This window comes from Equus quagga, chromosome 4 (assembly GCF_021613505.1).
Source record: "Equus quagga isolate Etosha38 chromosome 4, UCLA_HA_Equagga_1.0, whole genome shotgun sequence".
Lineage (NCBI taxonomy): Eukaryota > Metazoa > Chordata > Mammalia > Perissodactyla > Equidae > Equus > Equus quagga.
This window is the reverse complement of record NC_060270.1, coordinates 59116588-59129996: the sequence shown is the minus strand read 5'-3', so window position 1 is coordinate 59129996 and position 13409 is coordinate 59116588.

The following is a 13409-nucleotide window of genomic DNA, read 5'->3' as shown; positions in this document are numbered from 1 at the left end:
GTTCCATATGATTCTTTTGGTTTTCCCCTCATGATTACAAGATGACTGCTTTGGCCCCAAATAGTGGTTCTCATTTGCAACATCCAAAAGTAGGAAGCGATGATTCTCATCTAGTGCCTTTTTTTTTTTTCCTTTCGAGAGTTAGTAAAACCTTACAAAAGCACCCGAGTGGACTGCCTTTTTTGTCTTACCGTCCTGGGTTGCATCACATGAACATGCCTTCTAAACCAATCCCTGGCAAGGGGGACAGAATCACTGAATGATTTGGAGTAACCAACACTTACTCCCTAAGGCAGGGGAGGGATCTGTTAAGCAAGTGGTCGCCCATACCTGAACAAGACTGTGGTTTTGTTAGGAAAAAGGAAAATGGCTGTTGGAGAGAGAAACCAACAATTATCTGTCACACATGTCAACCTTCAAAATAAAACAGCCAATTATTTTACCAGCAAAATAAAGTTTATTCAGGAATAGCCAAAGAATTGCAATTTGGGATGCACCTGCTATGGTGGACCATAGGCAAGTCCAACAAACAAGGGAGAGGAATGTTATTTTATAGAGAAAAAGGAAATTAGGACTAGTTGTTTTGAAGGAAAGTCCATAGGAGAAAAGCGAGAGTTCAGGTGGTGATGGTTTCTCATTGGCTGAGTTGCCGGGGTAGTCGATTTCTGTTTGGATGCAATGTACATTTTTTCCTGTAACTGAGGATTCTTTCCTGTTGATAGCTTCTGCCGGGATCTGTAATTGACTATCTTTCCTGCAGTTGACCTTGAGTGGTACTGTGTGGGAGCTCCTCCTTCCCGCCTCCTGACTCCATTTTAAATGAGGTTTCCCCTTATTAATTCACATACATATTGTTTTTCAAGGCTAAATCAAGGGATTGCATTAAAGGGCACTCCTTGGGAAAGTTTTTCAATCTATTTTGCAAAGACCCTCGGTATCCATTTACTTAAAGATCAAATGGCTATGGAAGCAAAAAAATTGTTTCAGAAAGCTTGCAAACTGACTTAAAGCTGGATATACTACTGTCTGGTCTGTGAAACTTCCAGATTCTAAGGGGAGCTACTTTTTTTTTTTTTTTAAAAATTTTTTTTTTTATTTTTTCCTTTTTCTCCCCAAAGCCCCCCGGTATATAGTTGTGTATTCTTCGTTGTGGGTTCCTCTAGTTGTGGCATGTGGGACGCTGCCTCAGCGTGGTCTGACGAGCAGTGCCATGTCCACGCCCAGGATTCGAACCGACGAAACACTGGGCCGCCTGCAGCAGAGCGCAAACTTAACCACTCGGCCACGGGGCCAGCCCCTAAGGGGAGCTACTTTTAATGTGATACTTTGGCCTTCCTAATGGACTGATATTAAGAACAAAGACTCTGGTTAGATTACTTAGGTTGGAATCCTCACCTCATTATCTCCATCTGGATAACTTGAGCAGGTTAGCATCGCTAAATCTCAGTTTTCTTATAATAAATAAGTTCATGGGCAATATAAGGATTAAAGGAGAATTCATGCAAAACATTTAACACAATAATAAGGCTGACTTCTTATTATTAAGATGTTTCCTCTTCTGAACTGTATTTACCCTGTGTTATCCACAGTCTTAAGTCTTACAATGGCCTTGAGCCCTAAGGAATGCTCAAACGGAGATTATGTCCGCACTTGGCATCATATGGAGAAGGAACCAGGACAGAAGCCTCCAGGTGATAGACAACTGAGTCAGGAGAAAGACATCAGGCAACCACCAGGAAAATGTCACCACCAGAAGAATTGAAGCACTCTCTATGGAAATTCAGGGGCATATGCTGGCCTTCACGTAAATATGTGAGATGGGAGGAAATTTTATTGAAATGTTAAAGAAAAGGTTGACCCTGGAAAGCTGGAGAACTTGGAAGTATTTAGGTATAATAATAATATTGAGTGATGTTTATGGAACATCTGCTATGTGCTCAGCTCCGTACGAAGTGCCTTACCAGCCTTATCTCAGTTTACAGTTGGGAAATAAAGCCTATGATAGATCATTTTGATCAAGAGAATATAGCCAGTGAGTGGCAGAGCCCTATTTAAACCTGTCTGCTAAATTCCCAGTTCACTCTCAAAATCAGTGGTCTGCAAACATTCTGATGATACATTCCTATTATGCAAGATATTCGGGGTGTACACCCCAATGCACGTATACTTATTTATTCAAAATTATATATATATATCTTCTCCACTAATAAATGATTTACATTATAAAACAGACATGAGAATAAAATGAATATAAAAAGACAAAGTAAATAATATAAAAGATAAAAAAATTTTTAAAGCCAGAATTGTAGTGCTTTTATATTTAGTAAATGTATGCAAATATTTTTTGTTCTCACTAAAAAAATTATAATAGTAGCTGTAAAAAGTATATCACAAAGATACTTCCATCCACGTGGAAGAAGTCCGTCACTTACTAAATCACCGTCCTCATTGTTTCATTCTTGACCTCCTTAGACAAAGATTTCTGTTGAAATTCAGTTAGTAAACAATCTTATTTTCTAAAGTCAATCATTTTTCCAAACTAATAGCAAAGTGTTGTATTTTTATATTTTTAACATAGGGCTTCAAATTTCATTGAAACTCTTCATTTAGACGGCTTTTAAACAGGAAAATTCTGCTTCCAAGTGTTTCTAAGAATGCACATATAAACATTTTTTTGTGATATATTTATACATATTTTTAGAAACAGAATCACTTAAAATGGAAACACATCAAAACATTCTTTTTCAAAATGCTCTTTCCATAGTAGGTTTCTTGTGAAATACATAAGCCTTTCTCGCACATTGTTTAAAAGTGAAAAGGCAGTCTCACTTGAAAAGACAGTTTAAATGTGTAGGGGTTTGTTTTGTTTTCAAAAATCTTTTAGGTCACTAGAGTATGCTATTTGTCATCAGAAAAAAAGGTCAGCAACTTTGAAACATTAGTATTTTCATAAAATAATAATGCATGGCTCATCTTTAATTTTACTTTTCTTGGGGCCAGCCCGGTGGCTGAGTGGTTAATTTCGTGCCCTCCGCTTCAGCGGCCCAGGCTTTCACTGGTTTGGATCCTGGGCGTGGACATGGCACCGCTCATCAAGCCATGCCGAGGCAGCATCCCACATGCCACAACTCAAAGGACTCACAACTAAAATATACGACTATGAACTGGGGGTATTTGGGGAGAAAAAGCAGAAAACAAAAAGAAGAGTGGCAACAGTTGTTAGCTCAGGCGCCAATCTTAAACAAAAATAAAAATTTAAGAACTTTATCATGAGATGCCAGTGAGCCTAGGTGTGATATGAAGATTTTCATGGTCACAATCCTATATCTCCATCTCAAAAAATTTTACAAAATTGAGTTATTTAGAAAGGGCGGTTTTGGCAAATGTTTTCTATAAAGGGCTTGATAGTAAATATTTTAGGTTTTTCAGGCCAGACAGTCTCTGTCTGAAAGCAGCCAGAGGCAACAGGTGAGCCAATGAGCAGAGCTGTGTAAATAAAACTTTATTTACAAAGCAGACATCAGGCTGGACTTGGTCATGGCCACAGTTTGCCGACCGTAGATATAGGATGATACGACCCTTAAATCTACTCGGCCAAGCACAGATAACCTGCAGTATGTTGCAATACTCCAAAAGGGAAAAGAGGGCAGATGCCTCCCTCTGCTCTAAGCCGTCACTTTTTCCTGAGGATACCATGCCTACTGTACATGACGTGTGTCCATCCAACAGACAGGCCTACTGAGGGTGCCAGTGCTATAAAAGTTAAAAGGTAGGGAGAGCCAGCCCCAGTGGCCTAGTGGCTAAGTTTAGCACACTCCACTTTGGTAGACTGGGTTCGATTCCCAGGCGCAGACCTACACCACCTGACTGTCAGTGGCCATGCTGTGGCAGCAGCTCACAGACAAAAAGAAGAAGATTGGCAATGGATGTTAGCTCAGAGCAAATCTTCCTCAGGGATAAAAAAGTTGGGGCAACAAGATTTTTCTTGAAAATGTTTAGACAAAAATGAATGTAAATAGATGTTCCAATATTTTTGTCCTTCATATCAACTGATTGTTGTTTGCACCCTAATCTTGAGATGTTAACTTAAAGCCACTGCACAGCTGCCTGTGAAAGCAAGTCACTGGGATACAAATGGAGGGGAAATGAAGGAGGCGGGCTGTGGGGCCTTTCCTGTCTCTCACACTGGTCCCCTTTCAAATGGGGGGCATCAATGTGAGGGCTGCCTTCAAGGATGAAGGTCAAGGAGCACAGAGATGAACTGACAGAAGGAAAAACAGAGCAGGGCTTGTGGCCTTCTGGCAGACTGTCTGATTACCACCTGGACACAGTGTGTCTCACCACACCACACTGTTATTATTTCTTTGGAAGTATGTCTCCACCACTAGCCTGTGAGCTCCGTGATGGTATCTTTGTACCTTTTTTAGAAATCAGGGGTCGTGAACACTCAATAAATAATATTTGTTGAGTGGGTGCAGAAGTGCAGAAGAACCACAAGATTTGGGTTATCTTGAGGAAAAAGGTTAATTTAAGATTAACTAAGATAAATCAGCCACATAAAAATATAAGTCAGTATATGTCCCCAAAGTGTCACTGTGCATCACAGACCCACCCCAAGTGAGGGAGGGAGGAAATTACTGTGACTCAGCAGGATGGGGTATTTCACCATCACCAGGAAATGTGTCACACGAGGGGATGTGTCACATGAAGAGGTATAAGGTAAGGCGCTGGGTTTTCTAATTGTGTTTTTTCACAGAGTGGCAATAATTTAGTTGATTTGATCAATACAGGCTGCAGGAGTGGAAAATTCTGGTAAAACACAATCTACTTAATGCCAGATTGTGTGCTTTGTTTAGACTTATTGAGCTGGAAAATGCCAAATCCCTTTCCACTTGGCACCACATGAACATTACCTGCAACAGAAGCCAGACCGAGTCAGGACCTCAGGCAGCCGAGGGTGCGTGGTCCTGAAGCAAGCATGGCTCCCTCGAGATAGCGGTTCACCCCGCCTCCTGCATTTCACATGTCGGAGCAGGTGGCAGTTTAGAGGTCTCAGGGGCTGTTAAACTGGGCAGTATTTGTCAATTAAGATTCCTTGGGTCACATTAAGCTTTGTAGGCCTTTATACATAGGTTTGCATTCTTGCTGTTTCTCTCTCTCTTTCTTCCCCGCTTCCTCCTCCCTGCCTCTCAGCTCAGCTCTCAGAAAATTCCTGCTGAATCAATATACTCACTTCTCTCTGGGACAGGGAAATAGACCACACAGTTTAAACAGTGAATAGAGGTGTTGTAGAATGTGAAAGTAGGAAATTAATCTTACTTTTCAAATAGCAAAGGACTCTGCTTAGAAAAAGAAAACCTAAATTGTAGTCCCAGCTTTTCTGACAGTTTTATCCAAGTTACTTGACCCTTCTGGTCTCACTTTCCTCATCTGTAAAATGAAGGGGTCAGATCTCTACTGCCTCATCTAACTCCATGATTCTAAGACAAAGTAAGAAATAATCAACCGACAGCTTAAATCGTTCATACTCAAGACCTTGACCTTAGAGACATAATATGCTTCATGAAGAGAGAGTCATCTGACTTCAGGCTGCACGACTCCGAAGACAGATCTCAAAAATAGAAGGTGGAAAAGACGAGTCGAGATCCAAGATTATTCACACGTGTCGCTCTCACACTTCACCTCCACTAGCCAGTGTTCATACCACAGCCCTTTCCCTCCCACCTCCAAGAATACCAGAGGGTGTGTGTCGTCAAGGGCCACAAAAGCCTTCCCTGAAACCTGATCATCAGGACAAGGGACCCTGATCCGGAGGTAGCCCAGCCCTCTCCAGTGACCCACTTTTTAATAACTTCCTCCCCTGTGATCAGGTTCTGCCGGCATGGATAACAGGCCTGCCGCCTGGAAAATCTTCCTGCAGTATTGACTCTGGCTTTCTCCCCTGGGGCTCGTGCTGCCCTGTAAGACCAGGGGCCTGTGAGTGAGTGTTCTGAAACACTTTTCATCTGTACCAGCTTCACAGAGGGAGGAGACTGCCAAAAATGGACGGTAGTCACTTCTTGAATGGAGCATTCAGAGCTGCCGTCCACGTGTTGCTGGTGAGCAGCTTCTGTCCTCTTTGCCCCTCCTTGGTCAGGTCGTGCTCTCTGACTCAGCTCCACATGCACCTGTTGTCTGGAGTGTTACCACGGCTTGTTCTCAAGAGCCACTTCTCCTTCCTGCAGCCCTACTGGAACTCAAACCTCAGGCCACTCTGCCAGTTCCCCATGCTCTGCCCCTGCGTGGATTCTCACTTTCGCCATGTAGCTGATGCAAATTTTGCCTACAAGCAAGTTAATCCTTCACAAGTCTACTAGATACATATTTAATGCATTTCTTAAATAGATACTGAATGTCATTTCCATGGCTATTTCAGATTATCAACGGCAAATTTTCTATTAAATAAAACTTTTATATGCATAAATGATTTATGAGCACAGGGCAGATTTTACACCCATGAAGAGTGATGTCACAAGCATTATTGCTGCCCCTCCCTGGCACAGCACCGCAGGGAGCCACACATATATGTGTGCTCGAACACAGACATCTGCAAAACACTTGCTTTCCGTCGTACTTCTTAAAATTTTACTGGTAGCTGAAGGCTCTTATCAGTCCATAATCATAAATGGACCAGAACATGAAATAGCTGTGAGAACTAAGAAAAACATTCCTGCTGGAACAAGTTCATTCTTAGAAGCAACGACCTGTTCTAACTCGGAAAATTATAATATATACGCCTTAAAAGTATTTTTCAGGAAAAGTCATCTTTTTTCAATTCTCTATTTGAAAATTGGTCAGGTAAGTTGTTCAGATCTTTGAATAGGTTAGAAATGAGTGAACTGTCTTCCAAAATAGATGTTCATCCTGAGAGAAAAATGCCTTTCCTGAAACGTTTCTTAAACTCACACTTACAAAGACCACACCAAAACCCCGGCTGAGAAACGCCCACATGTTGAGCCAGCCAAGAAGGCGACTACACAACTGATTTTAGGAGCTTTTCTCCTTTTAACACTTAAAATTCCTTCTGGCTGGAACTGTGATTTATAAGTACACATGAAAAGAACTTTGTATGAAAATTACATACATGATTATTTATATTGCAAAGCTTTATTTTTCAAAACACATTTATTAAATAGCTAAGTCTTCACAACGTTAAAAATGCAAACATTACAAAAGAATTATACAGAGTTTCCCTAATTCTCTCCCAACCCCTACTGAGGCAAAAACTGCTATCAGTTTCTTGTCTATCCTTCCAAAGATAGTATGTATGTGGATCCAGTCATGCGCTCATAACGGCGTTATATAATAATATATGCATAACGGCGTTTCAGTCAAGATGGACTGCGTAAGATTAGTACCATACAGCCTTGGTGTGTGGTAGGCTGTACCCTCTAGGTTTGTGTAAGCACACTCTATGACGTTCACACAACAATGCGATCGCCTAACGACACATTTCTCAGAACATATCCCTGTCATTAAGCAACATAGGACTGTATATATATTTTCAAAGGTGATAGCATATTGAACACATAGTTCTTACACCTTCCTTTTTTCCGCTTAATTTCTCCTGGAGCTCAACCTCATTTTTCTTATTGACTGAAAAGTGTTCTCTCATATGGATGTTCCGTAATTCACTTAGCCGGTCCTCTAGAGATGAACTTTTGGGCTGTTGGCAGTCTTTCGCTACTACAAGCTAGCCCGTGATGAATATCCTTATATATATATGTGTATGTATAACCTTGCATTTGTGCCATTATTTCTATCCATTAAATTCCTACAAGCAGGGTTGTTGGTTCGAAGGACAGTGCATTTTAAGTTCTGACAGATATTGCAATGTTGACCTCCTTAGGGACTGAACCAATTTACCAGCATTCCTCGCATACCTCCTCCAACTCAAAAAAAGTATGAGAGGACAATGCTTTCCTAATCAATCTCTTTGCTCTATTGGAGTTTATGTCTTTGTGGAATTGCTTTAAAAATAGAGAGGCATATCTAAAAGAACAGGACACAATTAGTATAATATTATCATTCAGGTCTCAGCTCAAATGTCACTCGCTCAGCAAAGCTTCCCTGGCCATCCAAAGTGCATCCCCAGTTGCTCTCCGGCCCATCATCCTTTGCGTTGTCTCACTATCACTGGTCTCTCAGAAATTACTTTGCTTCTTTGTCTTTTGTTTGCTGTCCCCCACCCCGCTCCCCACAAGGTGGTGAGCCTTGGGACAAAACAGGAAGTGTGATGGACTGTGCTGTTCACCCCGCACTTTGAACAGTTCCTGGCGCCGAATCAGCACTCAATGCATATGTTGAACGAAACTCTGGGTTTAAGGGTACCCTTGGTACCCATGGCTGTGAGTTTGCTCTGGAACAACTTTCCAGAGCCCTCCAAGAAAGCAGGGGTTGGGGACTCAGAAGAATTTCTAACACATTCTGAGAATATTTTACAGGCTTTGAAGAGAAAACAAGGCTCACACCAATGTCAAGAAAAACAACTGGAGCTGGAAGAAACTATCCAGTTCTTTGATTTGTGCCTGAAGAGAAATAATTACATTATCCTTGGTTCTGGGCCAACTATGGGTCAAAGTGGAGTAGATATTAGTATTTGTAAAGTGGTCTGAAGAGTGTCAAGCACCATCACTATGACTATCAAGAGAATGGCGAGATATTCTTTAATGAGGAATAAAACCAAGGCCTTTGACCTCCAGTTTATGAAGCACTCTGTTCTGAGGAAGTTCTGTCAGGAAGCACCTCTGCAGAGGTGGCTCGCTGAACACAGGCCGCGATAAGCGAGGGTCTGTCGAAGGGGCGTGTCTGAACCCTCCGGGGTTGTGCGGCTGGGCCGCGGGTGTGGCGGGCAGGTTTGGCTAGGCCTAATTAATTAGGTTCAGCCATGTGGGAAACTTGAGTAATGACTGTTGGTATAAACTTTTCTTGCTGCTCCCACTCACTGGCTTGGCGCCAAGAAGACATGACAATGTCATTTGAGCTTTCTGGACATATATATTCTGGGAGATACAGGGGAAACCATGTGAACTTTCCCATTGGAAAATATTTCTCAGTGCTGATTAATTAAATACATGAAGTATACTTGTCTGAATTGCCAAAGAATGCATTTCTCAGAATTCTTAGAGAAATCTGCTGCCCAGTTTCTTATATAGAAACTGCATCTAGTCCTTCATGCTTCAGTGCCATGCCAAGGGGGTGGCTTTTGGGGTTTAGACCCTCTTAATCCCCATCACAGTCATCTTCCCCAACTCTTTAAAAGGACGATTAACATTTTCTCAAGCTTAAAGTGCTATTGAAAGTGCAGCTTCAAAGATAAGTCTTCAGGCTGGCCTCTACTTCTAGCTGGATGGGTGTCCCATAGGGAAATTTTCAAGTCACCCCTGGGCATGATCCTCCAGATCTGAAGACACCAGAGAAAATAGCCATTGCAGGGCTATCTGTCCAAAGACAGCCTCATTTGTCCCAGTGTCCTACTTCTTCTGCGCCAGACATACCACCTCGAGGGAATTCACTCTTGGTAGTCTTTCATAGAGTGTCCTGCTCTGATCTCAGCCAGCCCAGGGACCTCTGTGAACTTCTGACTCTGTGGAAGAATGTGGCGGGACTGGGTTATCATGTGCAGGTCAGAAACAGCGGCATGAGGTTCAAGAGAACTTTTCCGGGTCTGCCAAGTGGCTTAATCTCAGGCCCTTGCTCTATAAGTGAGAACTTCCAAATATTAACACTTAGCAGAAGGGCCAGATAGCCACACAAGACCCTCACTCTGAGGCTGTGCAAAGAAGCCCTGACCCCTCCAGACCAGGGCATTTGAGCAGATGCCTTCCCCAAAGCTGGGAAGAAAGTACAACGACGAATTGGGGGTGACCAGAGTCATGCAAAGTTTGTTTGAATCATGTGATTTCTAAGATCTAAGGACCAAATTGATCTGAAGGATTTAAGATGCTCCTCCTTTCACAGCATATATTTTCCAGACTTTTTATAAATTACCCTTCAAAGAGAAATGAACTATATATTTGCATTTAAGAAATGTATGAGATTTTTGAAAAAAGGTACTGCTAGAATTCTGTCCCATTTAAGATTCTCCAATATATTTTCTTACAGACTATCAAACATCCATCTGCCTGCCCTAGATTTTCTGTGCAGGACATAAGAATCTTCCCAGAAGTAACTTAAGTTGCCTGGTGGCAGGGGGAGGAAGAGAGAAACACATTCTCCCCAACATGTGGAATGAGGAGTGATGTTACGATTCCCATTCATACATCCACCGAGATTGTTTCTGAAACAAAATGCCCTCTAACTAGGAGAGCTACCCCTTAGAAAGGCTCATTTGCCAAGACAGCTTAGAGTCTTCACAATGCCTGCTCTTCACCTGAAAGCCCAACAAGAAACTGTGTATCCACTCGGTTTCCAGAACTGAGGGCACAGTAGTGAGGACACGGCTTTCTCTGTAGTTTCTAAATCCTCTCCACAAAGGTTCTTCTGTCCAGGACCTGCGGCAGGGTGACCAGCGTGGCTATGGCTATAGCTTAACCCTGAGACAAAGTTGTATCAGAAAAGCCATTGTGTGGTATTGTCTTGGTCAGCTTGGGCTGTCGTAACAAAATACCATGGACTGGGGGGCTTGAACAACAGAAATTTCTCACAGTTCTGGATGCCGGAAGTCCAAGATCAGGGTGCCAGCATGGGCAGATTCTGGTGAAGCCTCTCCTCCTGGTTTGCAAATGGCCATCTTCTCACTCTGTCAGAGACAGACACAGAGAGAAGACAGAGAACATGAGGGCCCCACTCAAAGGCCCCGCTTCAAAGACCGTCACACGAGGGGTTAGGGCTTCAGCGTATGCATTTTGGGAGGACACATTTCAGTTCATAGCAGGTAGTAAGTCAGTGGAGGTTCTGTCTCAGCAGAAGGAGTTTGAACAAATCATTTTACCTCCATATATTTGAGTTTCCTCATCTGCAGCATAGAGGCCATTCTAGATGAGATGTTCTGTGATTTCCTCAGACAAGCTCAATCAAAAGCCTATCGAAATGACCTTTATCACTGAGGTAGGTAAGGAGGCTCACAAAGGCACCAGCCAGCCAAGACCCAGCTGTTGGCATGAAGGCCCACAGAACATAGTCGAGGTTCATTCCTCTTTCATCTGGTATTTATTGAGCCCCTACTGTGAGCCAGGCACAGGTCCAGGCACTGTGGATACAGCAGACAAGAAAACATCAACACTCCTGCCCTCATGAAGCTCCATTCCCATACTGGGCCTCATGAAGCTCTGTTCTCATATTGCCCTCATGAAGCTCTGTTCCCATATTGCCCTCATGAAGCTCTGTTCCCATATTGCCCTCATGAAGCTCCAATCCCATGTTGCCTTCATGAAGCGCCAATCCCATGTTGCCCTCATGAAGCTCTGTTCCCATATTGCCCTCATAAATTCCTTTCCCATACTGCACCAAAAGGCTGGCCCTCAATAATTCTGACACAGAGCTAGAGGCTTTGGAAAGCACTCAACCAGTGCTGCTTTTCTAAAATGTGCATTGTTTACTGTTTTTTCCTTTCCTCAAAACTTTTTTCAAGTTTTGAGATACCCCAAGAGTACCTGCTATTCAGAGGAGGTAGAGCTGCCCAGGGAGGGAGCAGGGAAACAGGAGTCTGGCCGCATGAGGACTGTTTGGCTCTGTGGCTGACAGGCTTGCTGTGTGGCCCTGGAGTGGCAGCTTCCACCAGGTGCCCATTTCTTCATTGACGAATTGGGAACGATACTAGTTGCCTGTCCCCTGGGGACATGTGTGAATCATCCACCAGTCAGCGTTTGGAAAGGCCAATGCAGACGTAAGGACAAGTGCATGAAATGAGCTTTCCAACCTGGCTCTGCGCAGCTAACTTGCTGCCTGCCTTTCAGGAGATTGGCGTGTAAACACAGGACCTGTAATTAACCTGATGTCAACACCAGCTGTACAAAGGCAGGAGGCGGAGGGGCCAGGTGGCCCAGAAGAGAGACGTTTGGGCCAGCTTGGGAGGGAAGAGGCCTTTTCTCCGACTCCTTACTCAGATCCCTTCGAGGGAGGAATGACCTACCAAATGTGGGCAAGCAGTTTCCAGGAGTGTGACTTTCATTCACACAGAAGAGAACAGAAAGTCACCGCTGGGAGGCATTTATTTTCCCAGAAGCCGTGGGCAGCCAGCGGCTGTGGGCACTTGTCCAGATACTTCAGGTGGAAGCTGCCGTTGCCTGAATTACCCCGACAAGCTCTTTGGTATGGTGCTGTCCACTGTGCTAAGCAGTGTGGAAGGTGCATTGTGTTTGGTCCTGTGGCTGCTGACAGAGTCGAGGGAGGAGTGGAATAATGGTGACATTTCTATCCCCCATTTTCTCTAATGTTTTCCTTCCCTTGGGGAAATAACAGATATTGTGATGAGATGATTTATAGTGAATAAAACAAGTTTAAAATGGAAGATGACGAGAAAAAGTCATGTCATTATGGGGACAGAATATGGAAAGGTGAACTCTATGAAGTTAAGACATAAGAGCTTCGAAGACTATCAGGGAGTCTCTCCCCAAGATTTTCCACAATTTAAAGGAAACCCCTTCCGTAACCAACTTATTAGCCCTCCTCACCTCAGAATGAACGGAAAGCTTATCCCAAGGAAAGTAAACTGTCTCAGCCAAGGAGGAAATGTTTTTGGTTTAAACTAATGTGAATTGGGAGCTGGATCTCCCGCTGAATTTGTGACTTGGGCCAACTGCCCCCTTGGTTCCTTCCCTCCTCTCCTCAGCTCTTTCCTCCCCTCCCCCTCCCTGCTCTCAATCATGAGTAACAGGTTTTAGTCCTTTAAGTAGAAAGTGACTCTTTTTTGACCTGTCTGTCCCCGAGGTGTTCCAAGCGCGTCGCATGCCCAGTGTGACTAACAAGTGACAAAACAGAGTTCCAGGTCTGTCTCTGGAGAGGGTCTTCTCACTCTGTAGTCACAGCGCATCGTTTCCGGGACCGTTAGCACCCGGGGGCAGCGGGGCGGGCAGCGACCCCGCAGGAGCACGTGCCCCGCAGCCCTCGGGGGGGAGGGCACAGTAAGCCGCGCCCTCACTGTGGGAGCGCCTTCCCTTCTAGAAGGCCGGGCAGGCGTGGGCGGTCAGCGGCGGGACCCGTGCCTTACCGACGTGTGAGGTCCCCGGAGGCTTCCTAGCGAGTTCCTGAGGCGAGAACAAAACCACCACACCAACGAGGCTCCCAGAGCGCGGCCGCCGCCCTCCTGCGGCCGAGCCTCCCCAGCCGCCTTCCCGCGCCCGCGGCCGAGCCTCCCCCAGCGGCCCCCCGTGCCCGCGGCCAGAGCCTCCCCCAGCGGCCCCCCGCGCCCGCGGCCAGAGCCTCCCCCA